Genomic DNA, 18,817 nt, shown 5'->3' on the forward strand with positions numbered 1-18,817 from the left:
GTCAGTCACTAGAGGGAATGAAAGGGCACTGACAATGGGGCGGGAGGTCACTTTCATATGTTAAGGTGAAGATACAGGATAATGCTTAGCATCCCTATTTTCTGTTGCCACATAGTGTTGGTTCTGCACTTGTAAGGAATCAATCTTTTAGTGCAACAGCACCTATACTCTGGAACTGCCCGCCCATTGATATTAGGCAGGCAACTTTGCTGCAGCTACTAAGAATTTTTTGTGTTTACCCTGATATGCATGGTTAGCATATATTTTATTTGCATTTTTTTCTTATTATGCATATCCTGAACTGCTGATTTTATTTATATATTTTTTTAAAGTTAAAAGTCAGAGTTAAAAACAAGTTATTGATAATGTTGATAGACATTTTAGTTTTATTAAACTGCTTAGTGATTGTTGTCCGCTGCCCACCCCCCATAATGGAGTATACAAATTCCATTAAATAAAACATGTGCCTCCACCCCAGCTGCCTGGGGGCAGGGAGGGGAGGGCGCCACACTTGCCCTAGGCACTGGCAACCCACACTACACCACTGAATGGCAATGCACAGGACCCAGCCTAAGTATCAACTGACAATCTTTAGAAAAAGAGCTAGGGAGATATTTTCACACACTGGACACCATAACAAAAGATACACCCTTTCCTGTATTCCCATCTATTTAAGAGGATAGCAAGACATCTGCGACCTCAGTGGACAGACAGGATTATTCAGAAGGAGAAAGTCCTCAAATGACCTGCTCTTAGCATGGTCTTGGCTTTTCCCCTTTCCATCCAGGAGCCATGTCCAGAACTGCAACACGTTCAGTAGCACCACAGGTGGGTTCCACTAACGAGACAAAATTGTTAACATGAAATGTTTGCCTTTTAAGAGCATTCTCCATTTAGAAAATGAGCATGCCTCTGCTATCTTCAGCATACTCGCTGAAGGGCTGGCTGTAATAAGTCAGCGAACAGGATGCAACAAAGGAACAAAGGTCACAATGAAGTACAGTACCTGGAATGTAAGAGGTATAAATGTACCACAATAGCTTAATGCGTGTATCTGGATAATGACATTTAAGTGGCACATGCCAACATTGCTGATATTTAACTCAAAAAAATTATGAAGGAAAACGCAACCACAAAATTACAGCAGCATTCTCTAAGTGCATATGAACAACCACTTTACTGAAGTCTAATTTTCTCCAGGTTAAGCCCCAAAGGCTGAAAATCGTGCAACCTTTAGTACTTTAGTCTGGTAATCTTCCACAACAGGATTACCTAGTTTTATATTTATACAACTCAAGTCATCATCTCTCAATGACTCACAATTCTCACAAATCCTGAATTTCACTTTATCCTTTGCCTAGACAGTGGGTACACAGGTTAAGAGCACTTGTCATGATTTTGATGTCTCAGTACAGAACTATTCTTCCATCTAAAATCTAAAAAAATAGGCCTGCAAAGAGCAATGGATTCAATGGCTTAGATCTTAAGCTTCAATAACTTCTCAGGGTGGAAAGTTTCTCATTCAGTGGTGCCATCTGTACAGTACTTTGGAGAAGAATTCCAGGAGAATAAGCAGGAGGACATTACCTCATTGAGAAGTGCACCTGTAGGGTAATTAAATCCAGTCAAAAATTACCTAACTGCACCACTGTTCCAATTCCCTCTTTCTCCCTCTCTACCCCATCCCAAAGTATTCAGAAGGGTCCCTCACAATTCTGAGAGAGGTTTTAGGTTTTTTTTGCAGTGTGGTGGTGGTGGTGTAGAAGGTTGCAGGGGGAAATAGAGGATGGGAAACTTTTCTTCTGTGAATTTCCTTAAATAGAATTATTTAAGGATCCAAGTGATAATAGTTTTAGTGTTTAAATCCTCATGAATTTAATTTCTGACCTTGTAACCATGCACAGTTAATTAAAAAGCAAGTACATTTTTAAAATTGTGAATAACTAGCACAATCCCATAACAGAAATATTTAGTTGTGTCTACAGTTGCATTAGGCAATATTCCTAATAGGCATATAAAATTTTTATGCATCTAAAACTATTATATCGGTTTTTTATTATAGGCATGCTGTTCATTGTCTATATTTAGGATCATCTTGTTTAATATTTGCAATGTTTCACATGGTGTAGGCAAAGAATTCCAGCATGACAGCAATGTTGAAATTATCCAAAAAGCTGTCAAAAGTCTGCACAAGCACTGCCAATCGGTAAACAGTGATTACTCAAACCTGAAATCTCTTCCAAAAGCAACAAAAATAAACTTGTTAAGAAGACATTACATTCCAAGGAAATTATCAAAGAAATTCCATTCATCTCCTTCTTTCAATGCATTCTTTATACTGCTAATAATAAACCCTGATTAGGGTTTTTATTTAAAAATATATATCCATATAATCTTAAATTTATACTTCATATCCTCAAATGAAGCTATAAAAGTAGCATGGATACATTTTCAAATTGTCATATTTCCATAATATTTTTCCACGGTAAGTAATGCATAGCAAAGTTTCCCTACTCCAACTGGTTCACATTCTATAGAATACAGTTTATTTACTTATTTCTTACACCTCCATCCCACTTTTTTCACCAAGGAGCTCAATGTGATGTACACGGTTCTGACCCTCCTCATTTAACCCCCACAACAACCCTATATGATAGGTTAGGATGAGAGGCAACAACCAGCCCAAGGTCACCCAGTGAGTTTCATGGTCCAGTGGGGATTTGAACCCTGGTCTCCCAGCTCCGAGTCCCACACTCTAAGCCAGCCTTTCTCAACCTTGTGTCCCTGAATTTTGTTGGACTACAACTCCCATCATCCCAGCCACTGGCCCTGCCAGCTAGGAATGACGGGAGTTGTAGTCCAACAACATCTGGGGACCCAAGGCTGAGAAAGGCTGCTGTAACCACACTGGCTCCCTAGATTTTACAGAACATTATTCACACCACAGAAACGGGTTGCAGCTCAGGGGTAGACCATTTGCTTTGTATTCAGAAGGTCCTAGGTTTAATTTGCAGTATATCCAGATAGAGCTAGAAAGACTTCTGTATGAAACCCTGGAGAGCTAGTCTGCCAGTCTGGGTTGACAGTATTGAACTAGACGTACCAATGTCCTGAGCACATTACAAGGATTTTTCCTATATTCCTAAGGTATAAAACAGTTTAAAATTAAAACAGTTGGCTCTGTGTTGGACAGACATGATTTATGTGGTACTTTGCCTCATCAAAACATCTGTCTTCACTAGGGATCATACAGCAGATTTATATCGCCAGTCCTGTCTGTATGCATGGTTTCTGTTAAAGAATCCTTGCAAGAGGCAACAAGGGAAAGGACAAGGAAAGACAAAACAAGAGGATGAGCTAGCAAGGCAAGAGCCAGGAAGAAGCACGCCTTTGGTTATATTCTATTTCCAACAGTTTCTAACACTATAAAGCAGGCATGGCCAAACTTGGCCCTCCAGCTGTTTTAGGACTACAATTCTCATCATCCCTAGCTAACAGGACCAGAGGTCAGGGATGATGGGAACTGTAGTCCCAAAACAGCTGGAAGGCCAAGTTTGACCATGCCTGCATAAAGTCTTAATACCATATTTTACATTAGGGGCCTTTCTAATGTTTTCAGATGCATTGCACTTCCTAATCTTGAACATGAAAAGTGGCCTCTGCAGCTGCAATCCTACACATACTTCCTTGAGGGTGAGAGGCCCCTTTGGGCCTTTACTCCTGGGTAGACATGAACAGGATTGCCAGAGATGACCTGCAATTTCCAAGTGTATTACTCAGCAGTTTATACTCTTGTACATTTTTACTGTACAACTTGCCTTGCTCAGCATACCTAGCCCTTTGCATGGCTGTTTCATTCTGCATTTTAGGTTACTGATGACATTACTGTATTCTGCCCATGATTTCCTTTGCAGAAAGCAATCTTCTACCACCACCTAGCACTTATTACTCTCGTTTAAGGAATAATTTATTCTCTTACAGCTATTGCAATGCCTTAAGGTCACTTACTGCAAGCTTGGAACTTATTGATGATCACTTCCATGCCATACAGGAGATGTTATAGATACGTAATGGCAGGATTTTGATGGAATATTCCATAGTAAAAAGACATAACAAAATATAATCCTGAGAACTGTGACTTTTCAGCACCTTGATTAAATTAACTGCATAGTTTTATTACACCACGGGGCCAATACCTCTGCTCTTCCATAACATAAATCCGTGGATGCAATAAAGGGAAGCTTATTGAGATTACAAGGTGTCCTTGAAGATAATGCAAACAAGCAGACATAATGCAGACGTTTTTACTGTCTTCAGTTGTATTATATTCGATCACAATAAAGAGATCCTTCAGATGCGCTATTGTTGTGGTTTAGGGGCATGCATACACACACACACACATATTTTCAAGCCTACTCAGTGTTTCCTTTAAACATGATTTCAGCTGTGGCTCAGCTGCTCTAGGCAGATTCATACAGCAGAACTGAGCTATAATGAATACCATCCTTCATACATCAGCAAGTTGCCCCTGTACACAGGCTAGTGCAGGCATCCCCAAACTCGGCCCTCCAGCTGTTTTGGGACTGCAACTCCCATCATCCCTGACCACTGGTCCTGTTAGCTAGGGATGGTGGGAGTTGTAGTCCCAAAACAGCTGGAGGGCTGAGTTTGGGGATGCCTGGGCTAGAGCAACAGTTCCTTCCCAAGCAAGAATGCCAAGGTTTCTGCTTTCCTTGGAAAATGTAGATACAGATCACACCATGAACTGGAATTGCTCACCAATAAAATCTATTGTAAGTTTTTAAAAAATCTGCTTCTAGGTGGATTCAAAGCATTTTCTTACTATAAAAAGAAGCCTCTTCATCCAGTGCCAGTGCAAAAAGTTTGCACTCAAGATTTCTCACAACGTTTGCTGAAGATAAGGTAGTTTATTGTTTGGGGATTTTTGATATATATAAAAAAATCTTTATAAGAATTTCAAGCATGTTGTAAACATGATTTGAAATTTTTAGGGTTTTTCTAATCTGTCTCGTTTCACTATTTAAAAAGAAACTTATTCACAATAACTTAAATTTGAAAACTCAGTTTAGGAAGACAAAATCTATACAGTTCATCCACAAGGTACACGTGTTAACTTTAAATGCTGTTTGCTTGATTTGATTATGTGTTTCAGCAGCACACAATGCTTAGCAGCACACTCTAATAATAATTTAATGATGGCACAAGACATCCGTGAATTAATATTTCCCATTTTCAGCCCATAAAAAAGAAGTCCTTGATCATTCCTTTATGAAGCAAAATATGTCAGTATCCATCTAAGGAATTTCTGTGACATGAACCGGCCTGGCTGCTCCCACCTTGTAACCAGTAGGTGAAATCAAGAGTTGTGATTGACAAACAGTTTTTTGGACACCAGTCCCATGGGGCATACACTTGCCTCAGACAAGCTCTGAACAGGTCTGCCTAAGGTTCTAAATTGCTGCTGGTCTGCCTAAGGTTCTAAATTGCTTCCTGTTCACCCCTTCTCGAAGCTACCAGCATGAGTCTGACCAAGCTGCGGGAGGCAGTGGAAGACAGGAGTGCCTGGCGTGCTCTGGTCCATGGGGTCATGAAGAGTCGGACACGACGAAACGACTAAACAACAACAACAACACCCCTTCCTTTTGGCACACTTTTATTTTGGGCCCTTCCACTCCACCTGCAAATGAGGACACAAATTTGCATTAGACAAAATATATGCAAATCTGTGTACTATTTTCTGAGTAGATCAGAGGGCCTAATACACATACCTGGTTGGACCCGTTCAGTAGAGGCATATTGGTAAAAAAGAGGCATGTTGGTAAAAAAAAAAAAAAAAAAGTATGTTGCACATTTTGCTTTGTTTTCTCACATTGTTTCATTCCCACAAGAGCTGTACTCAAAAGGAAGAGAAAAGGCACGCTTATGTGTTTTATTTGGAAAAAAGACCACATACAGTAGTTCTTTTGAACAAGGACAAAACATTTTATTCCTCACTGAAGCACCATGTATAAAGGCAGAATTTCTCCGGAAAACTGCTTGCGTGAACTTACAAGGCCTAAAAATCAAAACTGAAAGTGAGAGAGAAAAATGCTATTTATACCACAGCTGGAGCTGTAGGAGCTCCATTTGTCTTACAGTTTACATTCAGACCATTTAACACTTGAATCTAAGACGAAAACATTTCTCACTGGTGCTAATGAAGAGCTACCAAGCTTCCTGCAGAAAGGAACAAAAGCTCTAAAGCTTTATGAAACTGAATCCAAGTGCACAAGCTAAATTTTACAGGAATTCTTCCCCACCGCAAAAAGGGGCACAACAACAGGAATGAGCCACCAGGCTATAAACAATTTCTGGATAATATCCATTTCTTAAGAACCCACAGATAGCCTACTGACCAAGCCATCCAAAAAGAGAGCTTCTTTGACAACCCTACTTCATGTCTCTCTATGTGCTTGTGGGAATAGCGAGTTAGTAGGTCAGTTCTTCACACGTAGCCAGGTATTTGCACTGTATGTTTCCACAGTAATGTATTCATTCTCTGATTTAAAATCACATGAACAACTGACCCTCCAAGTGTCCATATTCTCCAAGGACGGTCCTTGATTTACAAAAGCTGTCCCAGTTTCTGATTTGATCCCAGAATGTCCCACTTTTCCTTAGGACATCCCTATTTTCATTGGAGATAGGTTGGAGGGTATAGAGTTATGCAACCCCTGAGCCAAGGAGATAAGTAACTATACAATCTTTTATTAACTGTATCCAGAGGTGTGCACAGAATAATCCTAAATTTGGGGGGGGGGGTGGAGAAGAAGAGACAGAGGCTGAAGTATGCAAATCTTTGCTGGGTTCTCACCAACAGGACAAAATGAGGGCAAATGAGTATTTCCTTCATATAAAATATATTGCAGTGGTTTACAATAGGTATAAAAAGAAAATCAAACAAAAAATGCAGAGGTACCTTGGGTTACATATGCTTCAGGTTACATACGCTTCAGGTTACAGACTCGGCTAACCCAGAAATAGTACCTAGGGTTAAGAACTTTGCTTCAGGATGAGAAAAGAAATCGTGCTCTGGCGGAGTAGCGGCAGCAGGAGGCCCCATTAGCTAAAGTGGTACCTCAGGTTAAGAACAGTTTCAGGTTAAGAATGGACCTCCGGAACGAATTAAGTACTTAACCCGAGGTACCACTGTAATTAAAAAGTTAAAAACAAACATCAGCAGTAGAGTGCCTGACTACACAATGGAAACGTTTTCAGTGGGCATTTAAAAGTTGGCACAGAAGGTACCCGCTGATCCTTGGTATAGTTTAATCTCCAGTTTGGAGGCATGTTGACTTGGTGGTGTTGGATCCTCTGGGTCCAACAACTCCCCCTACTCCTTTTCGCTGGCACACACCCTTTTTGTGGCCCTATCAACTGGTGCCAGAATGGCAAGAGCATCTCAGGGGCCAAAGGATTGCTAGGTTAACAGACTGTTTCTAAAAGCAGCAATGAACATAGTGCAACCAACCTTACACAAGTAAGATTAAAAAAACCCTGCACATTAAAACTTGCAGCAATAAAACTCGACACCACGCATTCAAATTCAGTCAAAATAAGAGAGTCTTCAATTTCTGGCAAAAGGGATACAAGGAGGAAACTGACTAATTTTAACAGGAAGAGTTTTATAACACAGTGGAACCGCCACAGATAAGGTAGTCTCTTTTGTTAACTGACCTCCAATGTTGATCTCGGTTCCCAAGCAATCTTTAATGTAAACAGGAACTAAACAATTTAGAGTTTTAAAGGCTAGAACCAGCACTTTGACTTGAGCCCAGGAGCAAATAGGAAGCAATGGGGCTTACCAAAAAACAAAACACAGAATTATATGCTCTGACCTACGTGCAACAGACTAAAGCCTAGTCGCTGCAGTTTAAACCAATGAAGCTTCTCAAAAGTCTTCATAGACAGGCCCCATGCAAAATGCATTATTACAATATCTGAATCTGAGTTTCCGTACTGTGTAAGAGAGGGACATCAAACCTCCCATCTGGAGAGTCCAAATCAGGCTTCGCTGCCTGATGCCCTCTAGATGTGGTCCCATCTCCCATCAGCCCCTGTCAACATGGCCAATAGTCAGGGATTGCAGAATTTGTAGTCCAACAACATTTGGATAGCACCAGGTTTGGAGCAATTGGTCTAGAGACTAAGTATATATTTGCTCACAAATGTTATTGACATTCTGCTCACTCCTTTAACATTGCACAGAACCGGCACATAGTTTTAAATGTTGGTATGCAAGTTGGGCTGCCCTTGTTCATCTCAAAAGAATAGCAAGGTGCCTAGAGAAGCAATTCAGAAGAAGGCTTCCCTCAGATGTTGGCAGAGGTCAGCTATCAACCCTTTGTTCTCAGATAAAACTGTCCTCCTCCACCTCCACCAATCCAAATGCAGAACACAGAGCATTTTATAAAGAAGATTTCAAAGAGTAAACAGAACTGCTGCATTTAAATCTACTCCCCATGGGTTCTTCCCGTCACAACACATCTCTCAGCTAGAAATGTATAAACATTGCCTGCATTTTAATATGAAGTGAGGAATTTTGACTGTCTGTAGAAACAAATGTTCCTTTGTCTTTTTGGGATGCTGAGAAACCCACCTTCCCAATCAACAGCAAAAAGAAAGGCTTGCCGCTTCTTTTTCTATAGTAACATGCTGTAAGATCTGGTTCCCTGTGTTCAGACTGTGTGGAGGTTCAGCTGATCAGGACAAGAGAAAAAGCCTCCTTGGTGGTTCCACCCAAACAATGGAAATCTTTTGCTCCCGTGAGTTTTGGTTGGCTCTGTCCTTCACTGTGTTTCACCAGATAACAAAGACTATTGTTACTGGGTAGATGGTTTTATATCTGAGGTCTGTTTCATCAATGCCTCTTTTAGCATTGTTATTTTTACGGAATGTTATAATTGCATTTTATAATTGGTTTTAATAGTTAGAGGGCAGCCTGGGCACTGTGTAGACACTCAAATGGTGTGGTATATAAAGCCCTATGTAGATAAATCTCTGAATGTAGTGGGCCACATTTCTAGCTGGCACTTCACCTGTCAAGGAACCAAGCTCTGCTCCCCACCCAGCTTATCCAAATCTACAGCATATTTTCCAGTGATCACTATTTACTGTGCTGTAAATTATTTACACAGCTTCTGCTGAAGAAGAGGGACACTCCAGGGAAGATCCACCTGCCTCTCCTGAGCAGAGTTGATGAGAAATCGTAACTACCACACCTGGAATTGAGCTTTGCTCATCGCTCGGCCTCCTTTGCAGCATCTCTTTAAGAAATAAAACATTTAATAGGTGGCTGTGTGCAAAACACATTGTCATTCAAATGACTTTCTGGACTGGCTGGGCATGGCGTTGAATGGGTGTGATGGTTTTCTTTTCACTGACTGTAAATATGCCAGTTTGACAACTGAGAAAGGATTATATGCCTAAGGAGCGTGTGCACCCTGTCTGCTGGCAAAGTTCCTTCCTATAGCAGCAGCTTCCCTACACATGCCTGCCAAAATCAACCCGCTTGCTGCCAAGTGATCTGTATTTAGCCCTAAACTTTACTCCTAAGGCATACATTTTATAAAGCCCTAATCTGCAACTCAAGCAACTACTGTGGCATCAAGACAAGAACGAAAGAAAGAAAGAGGAAGAAGAAATGTAAGCAAACAGAAAATAAGGAGCAAGGGACAGGTGGCTGTTGCCACTTTCACACACAAATACAATTCATTAGGTAGTGCCCCATTTTGCCAATTTATATTGAAAGTTAATTTATGGGCTGCTCTTTGCTATAAATTAGCATTCAATATAAAATAGAATTATGAATTTCCTACATACTTGGACTTTTGAAGAAAGTTCTATTTACTACTTTTAAGTTATTCACATTTTTAAGTACATAATAAAATATTGTTATTGCACCGAACTATGCAAACATGTATGGAACACGTAGGATTAAACAATGGGAAGGGAGAATTCAACCAATCAGCAATATCACAACGTCAGCTGCTAGCATTTATCTTCAGAAGAAAATGTGCTTTTCAATGTACTATTACTTCAAATGTGTTAGTTGATACATTGTAGTTGAATGCACTAGCACTGCTACATTTCAGAAAGCAGAGAACAATTGTTAATCCAATTGTTTCTTAGTTACTGACAACTCCTTGAGACCATCTGGCACCAATGTATTTTAAATGCATCATACAAAATCCATATCTGCTCAATGGATTTCACCATCCAGGATGGAAATGAGGCAAAAGCAGCTGGTTCTTCCTACCATTAATCCATGGACCAGGGTCAGTCAGTAAAATGCCACCAAACTATCAATATCAATTGCAGCCAACTCAACTTTAATCTCCATCAAAGGGAGTCAACTTACCATTTGACAATAACTTCTTTCTTTTCTTAGTATGGAAATATGAGAATCCCCTAAACAGTGGAAAGACGAACCTTACACTCACTTATAAGGAACAAAGCACATTTCACATAGGAGTAACAAGGCTAAACAGGATTCTCATTACATCATTCATAGAACTTTTCGGAGGAATCTCATTCCATTCTTCCCACTACCATACTTCTTTTAATAGCTTACAAGCACACACACATTCTTGGTGCATCTAGGAAGAGCACTGATACTTGGGACAATGCTAAAAACAGTTAAAACACCCACTGCAACTAAGGATCTAGTCAAGTAGCAATTTTATAATTATATTCATTGAAATGATTTTAAGCAAGGTCCCGCTAGTGCTCTTCTCAAGAGAGGTGAGAACCTGATTTTGAGCCAGAACCTATATCTTGATAAAGTAGGATGCCTGTGATAATAGTGTCTGTTGTCGCATTACGATGCATAATACAATCAAATTAGTACAGAAGCTTGTATTAACTTGACTGAGCCTTGTCTTCATTTGTGCTCTGACTAGTAGTGATAGAAGCAACACCTATTCTTATCACTTGAATTGCTTGGGCATTTGGCCTCATATATTTTCCTCTTGGATCTCTGTCCTCAGGGTATAGAAACCTACCTATTTAGGCAATGACTTATGCATCTTATAAAGGATGACTATTGGGCCATGAAAGCTTATAGAATGATATATTTGTTACTCTTTAAAAAGTGCCACAGAACTCGATTTATGTTGTTCCATACCAGCGTGGCTACCCCTCTGGAATTCATGCTGGTGTCATCCCTTTAAACCGCAGATCTTTCATTAAAGTGGAAACCTTGACATCTCTATTTTTGTCTTAGTCAAGAATGCTTGGCCGGAGGTAAGCTCAGATGGGAGGTTAAAATTAACTCATGTGATAATCACAACGATTCTTCCAACATCGCCTCCTGGAAGCAGAGTGAAGGCAGATGGTGCCTATGTATTCAGCTAGAGTAAACACTGACCACAGTGTATCTGCCAATCAAATACTTGGTGAAGGGATGAGCTCCATCTGTGTTTTAATTACTTTAAATAAATCCATTCACTTTAACTGCCACTACTCCACATTCTAATAAAGAACTGGAGAGGTTCCCATCACCTGTAAAATGTGTGCTATTAAACTGATACATGTACTATTTGTGAGAATGAAAAACATTTGTTCCAGGAGAAATAGATACATCCAAATACCTTTCAGATAAAAGGGGCAGCAAGCACAAATTTTAAGAAAATATATAATTTAAGGTGGTCTCAAGCTATGCTGCAAGATGCCTGACATCAGCTTTCAGCTTCTATTTCATTAAAATTTCATTTCACTAAAAATATTTCACCAAAGATAGAAACCTGTTAAACTTGAGAAACTTAGTCATGAGTAAACTTTGGATTCATTTCTACACGTTATAATTAAGAGCAGCTGCTCAACTGCCTATTTATTAACCTATATAAAAGGGGAGGGGACCACACAGATATAACCCATATTAAAAGGGGGGGGGAGCAGATGCAGAGATAATTGCAATTTCCCCTGCCTCTAGGTACCAGCAATATCCTGCTCTTCTGCTCCATCAAAGTTCTTCAGCCTTAGTGTTTTAAGCTGGCACAGACCAAGCAAAATACAACTTAGCTGAACGTCACTCAAATGTAGTGTTTGAAACTCAGACATATAAGCTAGATGCCAAATGGCTCCTTCAACCAGGGTTACAGTTGCCTAAACAAAAAGCCTAGCTGCCATTTTGAGGCCAGACAGCTCAAAAGTCGTATTTTTCAATACAACTTTTTGGTTCCTGAAATTCATTCTGACTGTGCAGATAAAATATAACAGAATTCTACAGTATGTGTTTCTAGTGTGTGAAAACAGTCAAGATCCAAGGATCTCCAAGCACATACCCCCAATACCTCCAGATAGTGGAGGTGCGATCCTGATGCCCAGGTATCTTTGCTTGGTCACAAATGGCCAATAGCCAGGTGCAGAATGCGCCTGGCACCTGGTGAATTTTGAATGCTGCTCACATGTCACAGAGAGTAGAGCCATTGAAATAAATGAATTTAAGTTACTTAACTCCGCTGATTTCATTGGGTCTACTCCAAGTATAACTAACATTGGATAAGTGTACAAGCTGACAAATGTAAGTTCTTTCAGTTTTACCCATAGCACCTGGTATTACGTGCCAGCTCTGATGCCTACGTATTTAATTCTCTACCCCTGCCAGTCACAATTATGAACACTTACACATAGCCAACATAATGTGCAGAACTGATGAAAACTGACACTTCAAGCAGGGAATGGTTTAAGAAAAAAGTTGTTTTTTTTTAACTTCCTGAAATTTATTTGTATGAAGTGCACTACACAAATACCTTAAATACATGCATATGTAAGAACTGATGTAGCAACTTATTTGGTGTGCAACCACCTCCCTTACAGTATGTGTAGACTTCCTGGCATTTGTGTGACATTTAAAGCTTAAAATCTGTTGTAGGTTAAGAATCAGTTCCTTAAGTCTTTCAAAGATAATTTGAAAAAGACCTTTTTCCACAGAGCTAAAGAATCAGTAGGCAGATGAGCGAGGAACCTTAATTGATTTTAAAGACTAAACATCTCCCTCTTAGTAATAAATCTATTAGAAATAAGACAGATGCTGTGAAAGGTTTTTTTATTTTTAATGAGGCAGTCGAAGATTTAATCTATGTCCACGCTAACAAGCTCTAGAATGAAAAGCAACCCTAACCCATCTGTGTGCTTTGTTTTGAAAGATGAATAACGCTGAAGCTAATGTTAAAGCCACAGTATTTGAAGCATAAGCTGCAAAGGCTTCCCTTTCTGACTTTATCACTTAATGATACAACCTTGGTAATCAGTCTTAAAAATACCTGGGGAAATGTCTGATTTTAGCATTATATGAGTCACATTATATTATTTTTTCTGCGCAAGTTTCTTTCATCTTTTGAGCTGTGGCAAAATATAAAGTTTTGAAACAAAGAGTCTTTTGACACTTTAAGTCCAACTTAACGTTATTGGGGGATAGGTTTTCACAAACTAGAGCCCACTTGCTCAGATGCCCCAAGGATTATTTTCAGATATATAAAAACACAGAGGGTAAACAATGTGATCAAGACGACCATGAAATGGCAAGAGTATTAGTAGGCCCAGAACATTTCTACCCTGAACCCAAACATCTACAAGATAATAACCAACTTATCCTTCAACAGTCACTGTGATAATGTTCTCTTTCTAGCCAAAACATACTAATTACTGTAAGCACCTTTAATGGGAGAGAAAAAACAGAGTTCCAACTAAGTTCAAAATGAATATGATTGAATCTGCTTCATAAACTCTTGCTGCAATTTTCTGAGATTCTAATTTTTTTATTAACCACAGACAAATATGAAGCCACCGTTTACTGTCACTATATAATCATCAGTACTGTGTCATATTTGTGTGTCTTCATCCATGATTCCTCCACCACCACCCAAAGTTCTAAAAACAATTTAGACATAATTTTCAGTTAAATGACCATCATCTAAAGTAGGCCAATGAGAGAAGGTTGAGCGAGAGAGCTTTCCCTGAAACTGAATTGAGATTTAAACCAGTGACTTGTGGCTCATAATTAATACCTCTTGGCTGCTGTGCTGCATCAGCTTCCCACCCCTCCCACAATGAACTCTGCACATCTGTAAATATCAGCAAAGTACATTTGAAGTTAGGATAATAATATACTTTTATTTATACACAATATATTCTATAGAAAGGGATGTTATATTTCATTTTCATATAAGCTGAAGCCCTTGATTTAGGGAGTACAGTACATTACTCAAGGCGACACCTACTGTCTTAAAGTGAATAGTTCATCCAGAGAATGCTCATTTATTTTTCTACCGAAAGGAAAAAAGCCACACTGGACTTCCCAGACCTTTGTTTTAGGCTTACTCTCCTACTTATTTTTTATTTGCTTGTACAAGGCTTTTGAAAGATAGGGTAAGCCCTTTCCTTCAGAGCACATTGTGATTTTAAAGTCATTTGATATGAAGTAAAGCACTTACCTGTTGCACCTATACGTTTCACACAACAGTAAGCAGAAGAGCGTTTTGGAAAGGGCTTATGATTTTTCCGAAAGGGTGAATCATCTTCACGTAGATGCTGTGAATAACCCCTGTTATGCATACTGACATCATCAGGAAAGGCTTGGAGGCAGAGGATACCATGGTAACCAAGCAATGTGCTGAGGGACAGAAGCCTTTAATTGCTTTAACAACTTCCCAGGGCTCTGGCTACTGGGTTTCGATTTGCTAAGTAGGAAATGAAGGTTGTCAGAAATGCAGTGAATGCGACACCAATTTGAGAGAGCTCAATGAATCCTGAATCTATTAATTCAGATGTGACTTTTAACAACAACAAGTGTCATCGCCCAAATCCATTGCTGATATCCTCCTGACATCTTCAAGTTCTGTGTAACATGCAAGCCAAATAATGATACTGTTGGGGGCAGAAATGTTGTAAGAGTTCCTCAATTGTGTTTTCTATTAGGCCAATCTGAGTTGTTGTTTGCACGCAAACAAGGGAAGGGGGAGTTGTTACTATGTGGAGGGCTTCAAAAACAAAAATGAACCGGACACTGATTTGTGAACAACACGAAAAAGAAAAACTCATTTAGAGGTTGTGAGTTGTAAAGCAGACTGCAAAATGTTATTTATTTGCTTTATTATCATTAATTCAGAGGTCACATGTTAGTAAATTAGGATGCAAAAGACTGTATTTGCTACATTATTATTTATCTTTCCACCTAACTGTTGCCTTGTGTGTATGGCAATACATCACTTAAAGGACAAAGCTCAAGGTAATGAGGGAGAAATGTGAAATGACATAGTAACATGATCAAGAGGAACCTGTATAGTAAGATTTATGAAGCAAAAATTTCTACAAGATCTCCTGTCAGTCATGTACCACAACAAAGGATTTTTCTTATGTCGAGACTTCCTTTGTTATGCCAAGATTTGAGCCATAGAGTATTTCGGGAATTATATCTGGAGATACCAGCATGTCTTCTTTAAGAAAACATGCACAGGTATGCCCAGTTCTTTTGGAAAAGGTATCTTCTGCAGCTGATTTTTAACATGCAGGAGCATGATTTCAAATCAAAGTCATATTCAGAGCATAAAAAAACCAAACACTATTTTATGAACCATTCCTCTGGTGCCGAAACTGCTCTGTGTTATGATTGCTCATGTATAAATGCATGCAAACAGTAACTAAAGTTTACCACCCAGTCTGGCTGCAAACAGCATACCTATCATATACGGTAGATGCTCTGCAGTTTAACCTCTTGGTGACTGCTCAGATACTGTGCTTAAGGATACCAACCATCTGGCAAGCAGTTTGAGAGAGGCTGGAAAAGGAATACATACATACCCAAGACAGAATTAGATAAAGGCTGAATATATGAACAGGAACACAACCTGGAGGCTGGGTTATCTGAAATGCAGTTCATTAGTGGTAAAGATGCAACACTTTTTGGAACAGATATAGGATATGGTGTGGCAAGCTTGGAAAAGATGGTCAAAAGTATGGAGCATCTTCTGTTAAGACTAAGAGAATGATTGATGCGTTCATTATGGGTATATGAGAGAGATCTTTATAGACTTTGGACTGGCAAGACAAATAAGTCTTCATTAAAAATGTGTAACAAATGGAAACACACAAAAGCTGACAGAACTGGTCTTCTGGTTCATAATACCTCCTCTGCCTCTCATACCTATGAAAAGTCAGATATTGAATGAACAGTTGAGAAGTGGGATGAACTTGTCCATCTGTTCCCAGATTTAATTCCCAGTTTAGGAAAAGGCCTCAGATTCATCATTAAAGAGATGGAATAAGTAGTTCCATCTACTAACAGATTTTTTAAAATGGTCTTTGTATAGTTCCTCTCCCTGCCACCACTGTTCAGCTAGCTCACACAATTACTTGATCAATAATGATTCCTAAAATTTGCAACCATGCCAGGACTTCATATACCAGTTCAGATTTGATAAAGTTAAACTAAAATACAAAATCAGCAAGTTAGTTCCTTGTTAGGTAAAGGTACAGGGACCCCTGACCATTAGGTCCAGTTGTGGTAGACTCTGGGGTTGCGGCGCTCATCTCGCTTTATTGGCTGAGGGAGCTGGCGTACAGCTTCCAGATCATGTGGCCACCATGACTAAGCCGCTTCTGGCGAACCAGAGCAGCACACGGAAACGCCGTTTACCTTCCCGCCAGACCCATTTATCTACTTGCACTTTGACGTGCTTTCGAACTGCTAGGTTGACAGGAGCAGGGACCGAGCAACGGGAGCTCACCCCATCGCGGGGATTCGAACTGCCGACCTTCTGATCGGCAAGTCCTAGGCTCTGTGGTTTAACCCACAGCGCCACCCGCATCAGTTCTGTGTTAGAAACACTAAAATTAGCCAGTGGTCATGGAGGATTCCTCTTCCTTGAGTAGAAAAACTGTCTACTATTGCATGACCAACATTTTACATTGATACAAATACTGCTGTCATTTTACGTAAGCAACGGATTTATCAAAGCTTTTGAAACTTAAATATATATTATACATTAACCAGAAGGAACAACAGATGCAAACACATATGTTATTTATTAAACAAATTCTTTTTCATGACCAGCAAAGAGTACATTTTCTTTCATCTTACAAGTTGTTAGACAATAGAATCTTATTGAGAGAGATGACCATCTGGGCTGTGAGTCCTGGAAAACCTGCTCTCTGCCTTGCAGGCTTTTCCCACCACCTGAGGGGGCAGGTCCCTGCCTGACTCCAGCTACAAAAGCTGAGGCTGCTGAACAGATTGCTTGGGCTGGGGTATTGGCGGCAGTGGGGGGCACGTGTTTGCTGCTGTTGTTGATGTTAATTTTTGTATCTTTATTTTTGATCTTTAGTTTTATATCTGTTGTGTACTTTTTGATGTTTTATTTATTATGACTACTTTTGTTACGTTGTAATTATGTATTTTTTCCATGTTGAAAAATGCCTTGAGCATGGTTTGAACTATAGAAAGGTGCCATACAAATAAAACTGTGTAGTAGTCAGAGACTCTAAGTACCTATTTAGTTCCAACTCTATAGCTGCTGCAGCAGCATTCCATAACTTCAGCCACAAGTCAGTAGCACGGCTGTTTAATTGGATCAATTATGCTCTCTATAAATTGACTACAATAGTTACTGTAATAAGCAGCTCTCTATATATATTACCGATAATTAGCTACTTTTTCTTTCTCCCAAAAGAATTTTAAGTGGAAAGATTACATCAAACTAACGCAGGGAATGATTTTTTTAAAGAATCTATCCATTTCAATAGCAATCATAAGTCACCCAAACTTGTGTTTAGAACATGTATCTCAACAACTCTTTGTGGAGAAGTGTAAAATCAGAAGGTGCTACAATAGTCATTGTCATTGTTTTATTATTTTGAACCTTAGGGGATATGCAAGAACAGGCTTATTGACAACTGGTTGGTTAGATTTTGAATGTTAAACCTTCAACAGAATAAGGCAACATTTGGGAGAAAGGAAATTGGTGTTTTTTGGAATATGTGTATTTCATTACAGTTGCTTCTGATATACGTATATACTTTGCATTGATAGGAAAACTAGCTGTCATCTGCATGCTCATGTTAGTTTTAAGTTGACCCTTTGGTACTGATAAAAGCTACAAATCAAAGTGTGTCTTCTCTTCCTTTAACTTATTGATGTCAAACTCTGTTTGATAATGAAAAACGGCTATAATTTCCTCCAAACTATAAAACATTAAAGCAACTAAACCACACAGAGAAGTGATCTTTAATACTATACCAATGGTCAAAATTATACAAACAGAAAACATGCCATTGACTACCCCAGTCAGAATTACTGAGACTATTGCCATTTGGTGACCAATGTCTTTCAAACATTGCGCTGCAGGTTTTGATAAGGATCCAAGTGACTGGGATGCACATTATGACAGCTTCTCACAAGCTACTGCAAAGAGGTGTCCTCTTACTTGCCTTGGGCAAAAGCAGCTTTGGAGACAACAGATCGAAAATGAACTGCTCCATTGCAGGGTGAGAGAGCAACTGAAGCAGTGGCTGGGCAATTTGCTTGCAAACACCAATCTAGGTGAGAGATGAAAAAACTTGCGCTTGGAAGTGATGTCCAGTCATAGGTCACCAGCAAAAAGTGCTTGCTCCTTTCTTTTAGAGGGGAATGTGGAGGGGAAGGGGTGGTTGATTACAGTGTTTTATAAAGCTAACATGCAAATCATCCCCAGTTGCACATAAACATGGGCATGGATCCTTCCAACATTATGAATTTCAGACCAGAAGTGGCCATAAATGG

General features: G+C 39.4%; 1 protein-coding gene across 6 annotated transcripts in view; it reads right to left on the reverse strand.

Annotated features, from left to right (window-relative positions):
- PAM (peptidylglycine alpha-amidating monooxygenase) overlaps positions 1 to 18,817 on the reverse strand; it is a 121,050-nt gene that overhangs the window by 85,450 nt on the left and 16,783 nt on the right. Inside the window, exon 1 of one of the 6 annotated variants that reach the window (XM_028749430.2) lies at positions 14,496 to 14,574. The exons of the other annotated variants lie outside the window; for them this stretch is intronic. The gene's annotated coding sequence lies outside the window, so the exon portion shown is untranslated. Of the gene's footprint in view, positions 1 to 14,495; positions 14,575 to 18,817 lie in introns of those variants that run through there. 6 annotated transcript variants of the gene reach the window in all.

Source organism: Podarcis muralis, chromosome 11 (genome assembly GCF_964188315.1).
Source record: "Podarcis muralis chromosome 11, rPodMur119.hap1.1, whole genome shotgun sequence".
NCBI classification, from domain to species: Eukaryota; Metazoa; Chordata; class Lepidosauria; order Squamata; family Lacertidae; genus Podarcis; species Podarcis muralis.